The sequence below is a fragment of the Bos indicus genome, chromosome 12 (assembly GCF_029378745.1).
Source record: "Bos indicus isolate NIAB-ARS_2022 breed Sahiwal x Tharparkar chromosome 12, NIAB-ARS_B.indTharparkar_mat_pri_1.0, whole genome shotgun sequence".
NCBI lineage: Eukaryota > Metazoa > Chordata > Mammalia > Artiodactyla > Bovidae > Bos > Bos indicus.
In genome coordinates, this window is record NC_091771.1 from 30,520,395 (window position 1) to 30,534,712 (window position 14,318).

Consider the following 14,318-nt stretch of genomic DNA (forward strand, 5'->3'; position numbering starts at 1 on the left):
GACAGCCACCAGACCACAAAGAGAGTGAAGGCCAAAGCAGGGAGTAGCAAGGGACACCGCTTGTCTGGAATATCACAGGGAGCCGCTCCTGGGCAATGGTGCAAAAGTGGAAGAAATAGCGACCCCTTTCCCGACCTGGCCTCAGGTGTTCATAGGTAGGTCTCGGAGACTTGGAAAGAGACTGAAGCTGAGAAGGGGAGAGACTCCCTTCCTCTACCCACTCCTGCCGTCTAATTCTGCCGGAAAAGAAGATGCTAGAGGGGCAGAGGAGAGCAGCCATCACTTGAGTGCTTGGGAAGATGGATGGAGACCCAGGAGGATTAAGATGTGGTCCGCCTACCCTCTGCAGTACTCTCGTGGCCCTTGGGGGCCTGCGGAGCCCGAGTTGGCATGGAGACCATGATGACGAAAAGTAATTTCATGTCAAGAGCCCTTCTAGGAACGTGAGGCCGAGATGTGGTGACGGGGAGGTTCGGCCAGTGGAGCGATGGGGTGATCACCCTGTTGTGTCAGGGTGCACTCCACCTGCTTGTGGGGGAGAGGGGCGCCCCCACCCACGGCTTCACCCCAGAACACCAGGAAGAGACACAGAAATCAGAATATCGCTGTGAAACTTTGCAGTTCCTGATCAGAAATCATCAAAACAAGAAGCTCCTATTTCAACAATTAGCATCGGGGACAGATTTACAAACCAAAACCACAGTTAGTAAGTGGGGTGATGAATCTGAGTTTGATCTCAAGCTTCTGCCCTGTCTTTGGTTGTGAACAAATAGCAATAAGCAAGTCTTCAGATGTATGGGTGTGTTCCTAGGAGACTGCTTTAAATTACATTATTTTGTAGTAATATACCATCTTTCCAGGTGTCTATTATGTGTTTGGAAAGTTATCTCAACTTAAAAAAAAGGACCTTGCTGCATTTAAAATAAAAACACTGAAAAATGGGTTAACCCTCTAAACACCAGACATATGAATACACAGCCAGTGCTCTGGGCAATATATTTTTTTTAAGAGAGATTGCCTTTTTATTTTTATTTATTTATTCTTTTGGCTGGGCCATGGGATATTAGTCTTCCAACCAGGGATCGAACTCACACCCCTTGTGTTGGATCCACAGTCTTGACTACTAGACTGTCAAGTGGGTCTGAAACCCAGACTTTCACAGAGAGGTGATTTTTTCTGGTAAAGTGATTGACAAAGCAGGATTTCAGCTCTAAGAGGCAGGGCATCAGTTCAGAATCTGACACTTGGGGCCGGAGTGTGGGAGATGTGTTTTCTATCTGGTACTTGATCTTTCAACTTCATTTTCTCTTTCCTAAAGTAAACACCACCTTTAAACACACCAGCCTTTTAGCAACTCTTCCCTAAATGGTGTTTATCTTCCAGGCTATCTATTAATTGTCAGTTTATTTAGCAAACCTAGTTTGCCCAGGGTTGACGGATCTGTTTAATATCCTTCTTTAAGATAGGCTGGCTTATCTTTACAAAAAAATGTTATCGGGTGCCTGCTCTAAGGATCATTACTTTGATTTATTGTTTCCTCTGCAGCAAATCTCCAATAATGGGTTTTCCTTAAGCCGTATCCGTACTTCTTTTGGTCATGAATTTTCAGTGCCTCTCTTGTTTCTCTGTGCATAAGTACTGTGTGGATTTGAGGGCCAGGATGTTTCAGGAACTCACCCAGGCCCTGTCCACATGGCCTCAAGGCCTCTGATGGGCAAGACCATGGTGACGCCTGGAGGAAAGTGGTAATGGAGAGCATGACCTTGAGCAGGTGACAGCCCCCCGTTCCTGTGACCTTTGAGAGGACCTCCCAGTGGACTCCCCAGGTGGTGCAGTGGTAAAGAACCCGCATGTCAATGCAGGAGATGTAAGAGATGCAGGTTCGATCCCTGGGTGGGTAGACTCCCCTGGAGGAGGAAATGGCAACCTGCTCTAGTATTCTTGCCTGGGAAATCCCATAGACAGAGGAGCCTGGTGGGCTAGGGTCCATGGGGTCACAAAGAGTCGACTGAGCCACTGAGTACACGTGCTCAATGTGTCAGGAACACCCACCCCACACAGAGCCAAGATGCCCTATCGGTCGTGTGCCAGGTCCCAGGCAGGCACCTTCCAAGGCATCCTAGGTCAGTAGGGCTCAGGGTGGGGTGGGAACGGGAGAGCAGTGAGGGGGTCACTGAGTAGTCCGTGCAGGTCCCACATGCAGACACCAAGTCCTTCACCCAAAGCTCAAAGGCCTGAGCGGAGAAGTCATTTTACCTCTGGTTTGTGCTTTGTCTCTGGTATTGCAATGAATCATCTACTTCCCCTTTGTCTTCCACTTCTATAAAGAGTCGTATGAGTAATACTCTTCATATTTTCCATTTTAAGAGAAATTCAGAAAGTTTAGATAGACTGAGGGTTCTTGTTGCCAGATTTTTTTTTCCTTAAACGCACCCCCCATCTATATATATGTAAACAACCCTCTTATACATGTACACATCAGAGGTAAGTCCTTCATGGCCCAGCTCTGACCTGTCCTGTCACACGGGCAAACAGGGAGAACCCCAAATGGATGTTACTGAATAGGACCCCTAAGTGCTAGCTGTTTGGAGGAAGAGAAAAATGCAAACAGTGAGTGTATGTTTCAGCTTTTCCTGAACTATCAAATGACCCAGAAATACTTAATTAGCTGAAATGTTAAGGGACATTGGAAATACAAAATGTGAAAGAACAAAATTTCTTTGTGGTAGAAAAAAACCTGGCTGCCAGGCTGTGTCTGTGTGTGCAATTGTGTATAAGGGAGACAGAGAGACGGAGAGAGGAGAGACAGAGAGGGACCCCTTCCTTTCTCAGGACTATAACACTAACTATTAATGGCCAAAAGTACTACTGACGATCACACTGGCTGTGAAGTCCTCTCATTTATCATTTCCTCCTATTCCTGCTCGTGTGTTTCAGGAGGGCGTCAAGAGCAAGCCCATGGCGTTCCTCTAGGTTTCCTTTCTGTGGGAATGAGGAAGGGCGGGAATGGGAGGCTGGAGCTCCCTCCCTATGCAAATCCTAGCCCTGCCTTGGCTCAGGGCTGCCAGTTTGAGGAGCGAGTGGGTTGTGATCCTTTTGTTCCTTTGGAAGAAAAAAAATGTGCTGCGGGTAAAAATAGTATTTTAAAGTCTTTTTTTTTTTTTTAAATAATGCACATCAAAGCTGATGACAAGGGAGCTGTTTCTCTGGGTGGGACAAAAGAGTGACTGAGCTGGGAAAGGCTGAGGTTTCCCCCAGCCCCTGCTCCAAGCATCTCCTCCACCCTGGTTTCCGTCAGCAGTGGGGTCTGGGGAGTGAGCCCAAGTCCCACTCCCTTCTCCCGTCACCTGCTTGTAGGGTTTCAAGACAGTGCAGTTGCTTAGGGCCTTTCACTGGGCTCAGGCGGACAAGGCCAGGCTGGCTGCTCTAGGCTCGGCCCACCTGGAGCTGCTCCCCGTTCTCAGAACCTCTCTCCCTGCCTCCTCCTGTTGCTTTCTGGGGTCTCGGCTCCCTCCTTGTCCCCTCTTCTTTGTCCTGTTTATTCTTTTCTACGTTTTACTTGAAAATTCCAAACCTTTTCTCTAAATTCCCGTTTCCAGACTTGTGTGTGTTTCACTGTCAGCGGCATCGACTCCCCCCTTGGAGCAGGGCATTTTTAAAATAATTTCAGCTCCATCCGAGAAAGCAGACTCTCAGGGACTTGTCCAGCTGGGGCAGGAGGCACTGGGAGTCGAGAGAGACGCTGGGTCTCTCCGGTCCTTTGCCCCCGTGGCATGGTTTCCTTCTTCCGTGACACTTGACTTTGAGGCAGGAACTGGCTCCTACATGAATTAAATAAAATAAAATCAATAACGTCAACATAAAAGCTCCTGAAGGTGGGTAGGGACCTCCCCTTCTGTGCACCACCCGTGGGTCCTGGCTCATGCCCACCCACATCACTTGGCACCTGCAGAACTCAGGTGCTCGGATGGTGGGTCGCCCATCACTCTCTAACCTTGCAGGAGGGGTGATGGAGAAGATTGCAGCAGGTCCTACTTACGGATAAAACCACTAGTGACTCACCTCAGAGCTCTTGTAATCCAACTTTTAAAAAATTTGTAGGTGAGGAATATGAGAGTCAGGCATGTCAAGTCACATGCTTAATAATCCAGAATTGCTTGGTCTAAGAGATGGTGCTAGAACCCAGATATGTGCGTTTTTGCTTATGGCTCTTTCCACCAGGCCATGGGGCATCCCTGCAGTGTGCTAAGAGCCATCTGGCCACTTAAAACATTTTTGTTTTTGTACTTTTTCTACGAGTTTGAAAGGCACTAATTGGCCTACTTTACAAAGAAAAACTATATCTGTACATACGTACATACGTATGGGTGTATTTTCCAATGGTTTTAGAATCAGTGTCACAGCATGTTGGGGCTGGATTTGCTTGGCGACCACGTGCTCCAGCCCTTTCAAGTTACTAAGGAGACCGAGTGTCTGGTGGGGCCAGAGTGAGAAGAGCCCTTGAAAGTCAAAGAAGCTTTCCTTTTTTGTTGTACAATCAGATAGATTTTGTTTTTCCTTTTCTTGGACGACAGCCCCACTTTTCGTGCACCTGGAGCAGTCAGGTCCACATCCGCTCACCACGCACCCATGATGCTGGAAGGCCACAGCTGAGAGGCTGATCAGCGGTCTTGTCCGCTCACAGCTGGGTGCAGGGCCCTCTCCAAACTGGCAATGCTCAGACCTGCCCACAGCCTTGCCCCTCGTCCTCGTCTTCTCTTCTGAGCCACAGTCAGCCTGATTCTGTTGACCAGAATGAGGGGCAAGTGTAGTGAAAGTGTTAGTCGCTCAGTCGTGTCTGATTCTGTTCGACCCCGTGGACTCTATTTGCAAAAACGTCCCATTCTGAGATATGGAGGGGGGTTAGGATTTCAACACATGAATCTGGGGAGGCATAGTTCACCCCCTAACAGAGTGATGGAATAGCATCATGTTGTAATGCCTCACGAAATAGTGAATCTAGGCAAAGGCCATCAGTAACTGCTAAAACCACTCAGCGGAAAGCTGATGAGAAACTTTAGAGTGAGTGGAGCAGGCCGATAATAACAAACCCGCCGGCCGATCTTAACATCACCAGATACAAGACACCCAGGCCTTGCCTCTCCATGTGATGGAAGAGGAAGCACACAGCAGCGCCTTCCCCGTCCCTTGCCTCTCTCCCCTCCAAAAGCAAAAATGTAGGACCTTAATCTGATCAAGCCTTTGATGGGAATGTAAACGAACCATTCAGAGGATTTACAAGTGAGAAGAATCATGCCTTAGGTATGCGATCAGCAAGATCCAGAATGTGAGAAATTCTGTAGGACAAAATCCCTGGTTTCTTAACAGATGTTAGAGGGGAAAAAAAGAGGAAGTGGGGACCTAGAGGTCCAAAGAGACTTAAAAAAGTGTATCAGCTGGACTTGGTGCGTGCATCTTGTGTGGTCTGGATTTGAACAAGTCATCCATAAAATACCAAAAAACATATAAGAGGGAAATTTGAACACTGCGTATTTGGCGATGTTAAAAAAAATCATGAACTTTTTGGAAAGATACATTCATTCATTCTTGGCTGCTCACAGGCCCTCTCTAGTTGTGGTGCGAGCCCCTCTCGCTGTGGTGGCCCCCTCACTTTGGAGCACAGGCTCTGGGCACGTGGGCTCGGTAGCTGTGGCTCACGGGCTTAATTGCTTTGTGACACGTGGGATCCTCCCAGACCAGGGATCGAACCTGTGTCCCCCGTTTTGGCCGATAGACTCCCAACCACTAGACCACCGGGAAAGCCCCAAATCATTAATTTTTTAAAGTGTGATAATAGTACTGTTGTAATTTTTAAGTTCTTATTTTCAGGGATACCACTAAGGTCCCTACCGATGAAAAGTTAGTGTCTTGGACTTGTTTCAAAATAATTTGGGAAAGAGGTGCTAAATTGGGTGAATCCAGATGACTTGTGATTGGCTAGGTGTTGAAGCTGGGGTGATGGCTATATGGGGTTTCATTATACTCTTCTCTCTGCTTTTATACATTCGAAATTTTCTATAATAAAGTGTTAAAAATTGATGAGGTGGCTCTCCTATAAAAGTCTTATCTATCCATCTCTGTTCTGGATACTATCCCATCTTGTCTTCTCAAGGACTTAGCTCTCCGTTTATTGCCTCTCTGAGCATAGTTAAGTCTCTCCCTCCCCCGAGCCACCCCACAGCTTACAAACACCTTCTACTACCTACCATTTTTTAAAAAAGAAAGAAAGAAAATATGGAAAATCAACTTTAATTTCTCCCTTGGCCCTTCTTATCTCTCTCCACCTACTCAATTTTTCTATCTCCCCTGTGCGGTCCAAACGCTCTTCCTGTGTACGAAGTTCTTAAACCCTCACCATCCATTCACTCCTCAACCAACTGCCCTCTGAGAAACACGGTCAGGGTCACCAGCATCCTACAGGTTACCAATTCCAGCGGACACTTTTCTGCTTGCATCTCCTTCCTGACTCTTCCCAGCTATCTCCTCCCACTCTTCCGTCTTCAGGATGGCCTTCAGGACACTCCACGGCTGGGGTCCCTCCATCAATCTCTGTCATTGTACCGGCTTCAATTCTCTTTATAGCCCTTGTTGAAAATTGCAGTCAGATTTTTATTTGTACATTTCCCACTGGACTGTCAGCTCCACAAGAAAAGAAACCAAATCTATTTTGCTCATCCCTGTAACCCCAGCAAACAGTGCAGTTCCTGGCACACCACAGAGGCACTTAAAAAATATTTGTTGAATGAAAACATTAAGCGATACATCAGCCAGACGATTACCCAAATTAGGATAATTACAAATTGTGAAAAGCTCTATGAAAAAAGCGTTAGGAGTGTTGATCTAGTCTGAAAGGGTCACAAAAGCTTCTATGTGAAAATCACATTTGAGCTGAGCTGCGAAGAGTGGGAGGGAGGTACAGAAAAGTCGGGAAACAGTGAGAGAAAAAGAGTCAGCCGACTGTGAGCAAAGGATGCAAGAAGGGCTTCTGAAGTCAAAAATCACCTGGGGACCAGAGATGTGCTGTGTCCTCTACTGGGGTGGGTCTGTGTGTGCCACTTGAGAGTGAGAAAGTGACAGAACGCAGGGGGAGCCCAAAGGGCGATATGGTTCAGGCTATTTTTAACCCTCTGTGGACCAGCAGCCAGAAGAGTTTCAGCAAGATTTCACTTTCCTTGCTCCTTCAGAGCAGGAAGTGCACCGAATGCATTAGTGAACAGCCAGGACAGAACGGGGCTGGGGCAGCTGTGCTTCACCCTAACTTCACACCTTCCCGTGAGAAATGAGCCACGTTTGCGCAAACAAAACCTCAGACCCTGTCTCTTTCGATTTTGCCCAGATGGCCTCCTTTGCTCAGATCTCAAAGTTTGGTCTAGGGTCTGATCAACATTCAAACACATCTCCCCTAAAAGGCGCCTTTCGGGAGGCAGAAACGTGAGGACCACTCAGCCAGCATGGACCAAAAGAGGATGAGACTCCAGGGTCTTCAAACAGTCCCCAGACGAACAAAGGACAGGGAAAGGGCTTCTGAAAGTACTCACAAGCACGAGCACAGAAACAGTGAAACCGTTTTTCAAGTACATAACCTGTGCTTTGACCCAGTAACTCTATTTCTAGGAGGAAATAACCAGAGGCAGGCAAAGACCAGTGTACCAGGATGACTGCATTAACACTATTTACAAAGTAAAAGAATCAGAAAACCTAATGTCCAAAACAGAGAGAGGGCTCCAGAAGTTACAGCATGCCTGAACTAGGATGCAGCCATCACCATCACATTTACAAGTAAATCTTAATTGCTTGACAAATGCTCAGAATATAGCGTTAAGGGAAAGTAACTGCTTATACATTATGAACTCAAATATGTGAGTTTCTGTATACGTATTAGATGGATAGAGAGATGCAAAGCAAAGACTGGATAGAAGTCACAATGAGAGTTAAATCTAGATGGTGCAAATTGCTTTGTCTTGATTTTTATACTTCTCTTTTAACAAACGCATATTATATAATCACAAACAAATAATAAGATACTTTTTGATGTGTTCATTTATTTTCTTTCTTATTGTGGGAAAATGCACACAGCATGACATTAACCATTTTTAAGCTGGGAGTTCAGTGGTATTAAGTACATTCACAGGGTTCAACCATCACCACTCCAGAACTTTCTCATCCTCCCAAACCAGAACTCTGTGCTCTTTAAACGTGAGTCTCTGCTTCCTCCTCCCCCAGGGCTTGGTAACCACCATCCTCCTCTGTATCTCTGTGAATTCGGCTTCTCTAGGCACCTCTTGGGAGAAGGCAATGGCACCCCACTCTAGTACTCTTGCCTGGAAAATCCCATGGATGGAGGAGCCTGGTAGGCTGCAGTCCATGGGGTCGCTAAGAGTCGGATACGACTGAGCGACTTCACTTTCACTTTTCACTTTCATGTGTTGGAGAAGGAAATGGCAAGCCACTCCAGTGTTCTTGCCTGGAGAATCCCAGGGACGGGGGAGCCTGGTGGGCTGCCGTCTATGGGGTCGCTAAGACTCGGACACGACTGAAGCGACTTAGCAGCAGCAGCAGCGGGCACCTCTTATGAGTGGAATCATGCAGTATCTGCCCTGTTGTGTCTGGTTTATTTCACTTATCTTAATGTCTTCAAGGTTCATCCATGGCTGCTTTATTCTCCAGGCATCTCAGTGTTGCTCCCACACTGCTAAACCTCAGTGCTCACCTACAGCGATGTCCAATGAGGTCTTCTGCTCGGGGCCTGATGAACCCAAATATTTCACTTGAAATGTGAAGGCTCCTCTCAAAGGACCCAGTAAGTGGTGTGAAGAGACAATGTCGGGTGTTACACGCTCACCTCCTCTTTCTCTCCAGCAGCCTCAAGGAGCCAAGGATGCTACCTTCTCGTATTACGTCTTAAGGAAGGGGCGAGTAGGAGGAGAAGGTAGGGTGGACACTGATTGAAGGAAGGCCTGGGAGGAGCTTTGAAAACATCTGCTGAGGCCAGCTCATTTGCAGAGGCTGAGGGAACGAGCGTTAATGGTCTCATGCGCCAGGGAGGCGAGGCAGCATCACGACCACAAATGCCAGATCAGCCTCTGGGATCAGCGTGACCATGGGCGGTCTCTCAGAGATCCAGAACTGCCTCCCCATCCCCATCCTTGTGGGCCCAAGAGTGCGCCCCCCTCCCTCATTATGTCAGGCTGGTGAAGTTCCAAGTCCAGGTAATACTGAGAGTATTAGGCACTTGATATGCAGTAACGTTACTGAAAGTGTGAGAAGGAGGAACGAGCAGCAACTGACTGGACTGTTGGGTCTCAGAGAAGGTCTTGGAGGCTGGAGTCTTGCCTGTAAGAAGTGGGGGACAAAAAGGCCTCTGTGCCTGGGAGCCCCCAGGGCCCTGCTCGGCATCAGTAAGTGCTGGTATTATTTAAATTACTATTGCTGTTTAGTGTCAGATGACAGACTCAGACTCAGATTTCTTGACTCCTGGGCTGAAGCTGTTCTTACCAACTCTCTCTTTTTCTCACCTGTGTCCTTCCTTTGAACCTTGATCCTTGACCGTCCTCCTTTTCCACCCTCCTCTTTGGAACTCTGCACCTCTCAGAGAAGAAAGGGCAAAAGAGTCTGCCAGAGTTCGCATTTGCTGGGAAGGAATGAAGAAGCAGGCACCCAAATCAGTGTTTTGCAACTTACAGGTGAAACTCAGGGCCCTTTCCCACATACCCATGGTTGTACGTGCCAAGAAATATGTCTGTCTTCTATATCTCACTATGGATTTTTGGTCAACTCTCATTTCAACAGATTGCAGATAGAAACATTTTGGTCATGATAAACAATGACTTTTTTCAAGCTATATTCAAAGTGTGTTGGGAGAGGGGGAGACCTAGATTTCTAGAACCTTCTATCCATGATCATTTTCAAGATAGCCATAATTCCCTTCAAAATCTTGATGTGTAACCCTTGATTCATTGGAAAAGACCTGGATGCTGGGAAAGATTGAAGGCAGGAGGAGAAGGGGGCGACAGAGGATGAGATGGCTGGATGGCATCACGAACTTGATGGACATGAATCTGAGCAAATTTCAGGAGATAGTGAAGGACAGGGGAGCCTGGTGTACTGTAGTCCATGGGGTCAGAAAGGGACACAACTTAGCAACTGAGCAACAGCAACAACCTTGGTTCCCTGTGTATGCTAAGTTGCTTCCGTCGTGTCTGACTCTTTGTGACCCCATGGACTGTAGCCCACCAGGCTCCTCTGTCCATGGGATTCTCCAGGCAAGAATACTGGAGTGGGTTGCCATGCCTTCCTCCAGGGGATCTTCCTGACCCAGGGATCAAATTCCCATTTCCTGTAGCCCCTGCGTTGCAGGTGGATTCTTTACCACTGAGCCATTGGGGAAGCCCTGATCCCTTTCATATCCGACTCGAAAGTCAGTTGCCAGTGGGAGTGTGACAGTTCTTTTGTGTCTTGTTTCTCCCACTTCAGAAAGACCTCTCTCCGGCTTCCCTTGGCCGTCTGCTCTGCCTGGCTGAGGAGGAGACAGCCCAGACCTCTTCCACCCACACAGTCCTGCTGCCAAAGATCCGAAATGCAGGGAGTGGTCCAATTAAAACATTGGGCATGCAGGGAAAGACGAGCATCAAAGGACAACCCTGTTTGCTATTTACCAAAAAAAAAAAAAAATAAGAGAAAGGAAAAAACAACACATGTAAATATTTTTTATCTCAAGTTCTCTTGTGCTAATTAAGGAATAAGGACAGTTGTTTTTAACAAGGCTTGAGCAGCTACTCACATTGAGTGGAATCCTCCAAATGGACTGGGATAAACAAGAGAGAAGGTCTTAAAAAGAAGGCTCATTACTCAGACACAGCCCTAAGCGGGTTCCCCTCAGGCAGCTGCTGGCTTCCAGGACATCGTGGGCGAGGTGAGGAGAGCACAGAGGAGGCTTCTTGTTCACAGGGCATCTATGTGTGAGGAGACGCCCCCTGCCCCCATCACCGAGTGTGCACTTGAAGACTGTCATTTTCATTCTGGAGGCCTCAAGCACCCCATTCATTTCTGAAAACCCGTGTGCCAGCTTGGCATCCAGCTCAGGGGACATAAAATAAATCAAGAAGGGGAGGGAAATGTCTGGAGCGCACACTTTCTAATTATGTCTGTTTTCTCTCCTTCTAGCCCCTCCCCACCCCCTGCGGCAGCCCCCCCCCCCCCCGCCCCCCACCACTTCCTCCCACTGCCGCAAGTAACACAGGAGGAAACGTTTTCAATTCTGTACCACCTTGGCAATCTCTTCAAGTTCCAAGCTTCACCGCTGCTGCTTGCGAATTCAGGAGGCATGAGCTGTGCATGGGGGCCGATCCTCAGCTTGGCCAGGCCCACCTGGCTTGTCTGAAGACTCTGAAAGATGCAATCCAAAAGAGGAAGCCATCTCTGTTGAGAACAACTGCCCTTGGCCTGATTTTGTCAAACAGGATTTATGGGGAAAGGACGAGGGAAGGCAGCAGGAAGAAGACAAATACTCAGAGTATATTAAACAAACACACGTTAGGGTGTGGCTCAGCTGTGCAGGGGGATGATGCAAACTGCTGCTCCAAGGCAGAGTATAAGGCTCATACTCAACAAGCATGCCAGGCTTCATCTTGGCGATTTTCACTGGGATGGCCCCATTTAACCCTCCCAGAAAACCCCCACCAACCCACCCTATTATGCTACCCTGTGCCCTGAAAATTCAGATCCAGAGGAATCAAGGCAACCAAGGCCAGTGCTCCCAAGACACCTTGTGACTGCATGACAACACTCCACAGGGAAAGAGAAAAGAATCACTTTAAAAATTACCAGAGAGGGCTTCCTGCCAATGCAGGGGACGTGCCTTCAATCCCTGATCTGGGAAGATCTCAGGTGCGGCAGAACAGTGACGCCCGTGCGCTACAACTACTGAGCCTGTGCTCTAGAGCCCAGAGTCACAACTCCTGAAGCCCGTGCTCTGCAACAAGAAAAGCCACGAGAATGAGAAGCGTGCGTAGCAACAAAGAGTAACCCTCACTTGCCGCAACTCGAGAAAACCCCATGCGGCAGTGGAGAACCAGCACAGCCAAAAGTCAATCAATAAAAATGACTGCACGTTATAATTAGCCATAACGCAGATACTGACATGAAGGGAGACCCGATGAGAATGCTGCGCCATCTTTGCGGCTTCTCTGTAAAATACAAGGCTTATTTTAAAGAAATAAGCCACCACCTGGAAGGATGTGTGCAAGCGTGCCAAGCCCCTCAGTCGTGTCCACCTCTTTGTGACCCCATGGACTGAAGCCGCCAGGCTCCTCCGTCCATGGGATTCTCCAGGCAAGAATACTGGACTGGGTTGCCATGTCCTTCCCCAGGGCATCTTCCCAACTCAGGAATCAAACCCACGTCTGTTGTTTCCTGCATTGGCAGGTGGGCTCTTTACCACTAGCGCCACCTGGGACGCCCACCTGGAAGTACAAGTCCTTCTGAAATGAATGTGACACAGATCATTCCGTTGTCCTGCTCGACTGTCCACCCAGAAATGGGTGGCGAGAACAGGAGGAGCCCCTGGCACTCAGCCGGGCATGCAGAAGAGGAGACGCTCGGTGTCTGTGAAAGGTTAGGACACGCTCCCTCGTTAGACTGGAGAGTCACACAAGACATCTCAGAGGAATTAAGATGGATGAATTTTTAACTTACTGACTTATGGTCTGCTGGTCAATTATGAATATTAAGTTGTTACGTGTTGAAACCACTTTCTGTTGATGCTTTTCTCTTGACTTTCTCCTGTCTTTTCTCGTTTTTCTTTAAATGAAAACATCTTTCATTTAAAAAATTACAATTAGCAGCCTTCCTCCATCTCTGAAAGGAGAAAGGGCTGTCATTGTGAAGGCATATTTCGGGGGAAGGAGAAGGTGTTTTGGAGCCAGAGAGATTTGGCTGCAAGCCATAGTTAAATGGCTTTCTGGCTGTGTGATCTCAACGAATCTGATCTCTGAACGTCAGATTCTTTCTATGTAAAATGCAGCCATTATATCTACCCAGCAGGACTGTGGCATTAAACTATACAAATATGGTGTTTACTGATGCATTGTATGTGCTCAGGAAATATATTGATGGATGATTAAATATGGGTTAATACTTAAAATGGAATATATGTGCTTAATTTAACAACAACACAAAAAAATCAAGCATCCTTACAGGGAAGGGTCTAGTGGTTTAAAAAAATCACTTTAATAATTATGAGTAGATCCCTCTGGTAGTACATTGGATAAGAATCCTGCCAACGCAGGGGACACGGGTTCCATCCCTGATCCGGGAAGATTCCACATGCCACAGGCAAGTAGGCCCATGCGTTACAACTGTTAAGCCTGTGATCTAGAGCCCAGGAGCTGCAGTTACTGAGTCTATGCGCCTAGAGTTGGTGCTCCGCAATAAGAGAGGCCACTGCAATGAGAAGTCTGTGCAGTGCAAATAGAGAGTAGTCCCAGCTCACTGCAACTGGAGAAAGCCTGCTTGATGAAGACCCAGAGCAACCAAAACTAAGTAAATAAATACATTTTACAGAAAAAAAAAAAAACAACCAAACTATGACCATATCTCCAAGATCTACTCAGGGGTGTTTTCAGTGGATCTCGGGCAGGGCTGGGGGCGCACAGGCCCCAGGTCTGGGTGTGAAGCATCGGGCAGGCCTGGGAGTAGCCTGCCTCCCTCCCACGTTGTGAGCAGAGCTGGATCTACACAGGCAGATGGAACAGGAGCCTCCTGACCAGATGAGGGGCTGGTGGAGTGGGGTGCGGGGGCTGCCGGAAGTCGCTGGGGAATAAGCAGAAGTGTTTCTACTCATTGGTGAGGACTTGGCTGGGATTTGTTTAAAGACTGTCACCGTCTGTCTTTGAAAGGATGTGAGGATTCCTGGAGAATCAGAAGAGGAGAGAATACCGTGACGGGGCCGCATCCAGCTCCCTTGGAGGGGTGGGCGGCCGGGAGGGGCGTCACTGCCCTTTCCCGTGCGTGGGCATGGTGCCCTGGACAAGCACAAAATCTCCTCTTCCAGCTGGGCCAAGCCTCCTTATTTATTAGCTATCTGTGTACCTGACCATTGTCCTACTGTCTCATAAAATTAGCCTGTCAGCCAACAAAGCCAAGGCAGACACCGCACCTGAATTTATCAGCCAGAACCCGGCTCCCCAAACGCTGTGACCTGGAAGGAGGTCTGCCTATCGCTCACTCAAGCTTTTATTTTTCTGGCTCAGTCAATTCTCACAGCAGGAAAATGTCAATTC

At 47.8% G+C, this 14,318-nt stretch overlaps 1 long non-coding RNA gene across 1 annotated transcript; it reads right to left on the bottom strand.

Annotated features, from left to right (window-relative positions):
- Positions 1–434: 434 nt before the first annotated feature.
- Positions 435–11,513, bottom strand: LOC139186202 (uncharacterized). Its single transcript, XR_011569741.1, has 3 exons — positions 10,820–11,513; positions 9,555–9,670; positions 435–3,821 (listed from the first exon to the last, which is right to left on the bottom strand). It is a non-coding gene; the product is annotated as an uncharacterized lncRNA (long non-coding RNA).
- Between the last annotated feature and the right edge of the window lie 2,805 nt (positions 11,514–14,318).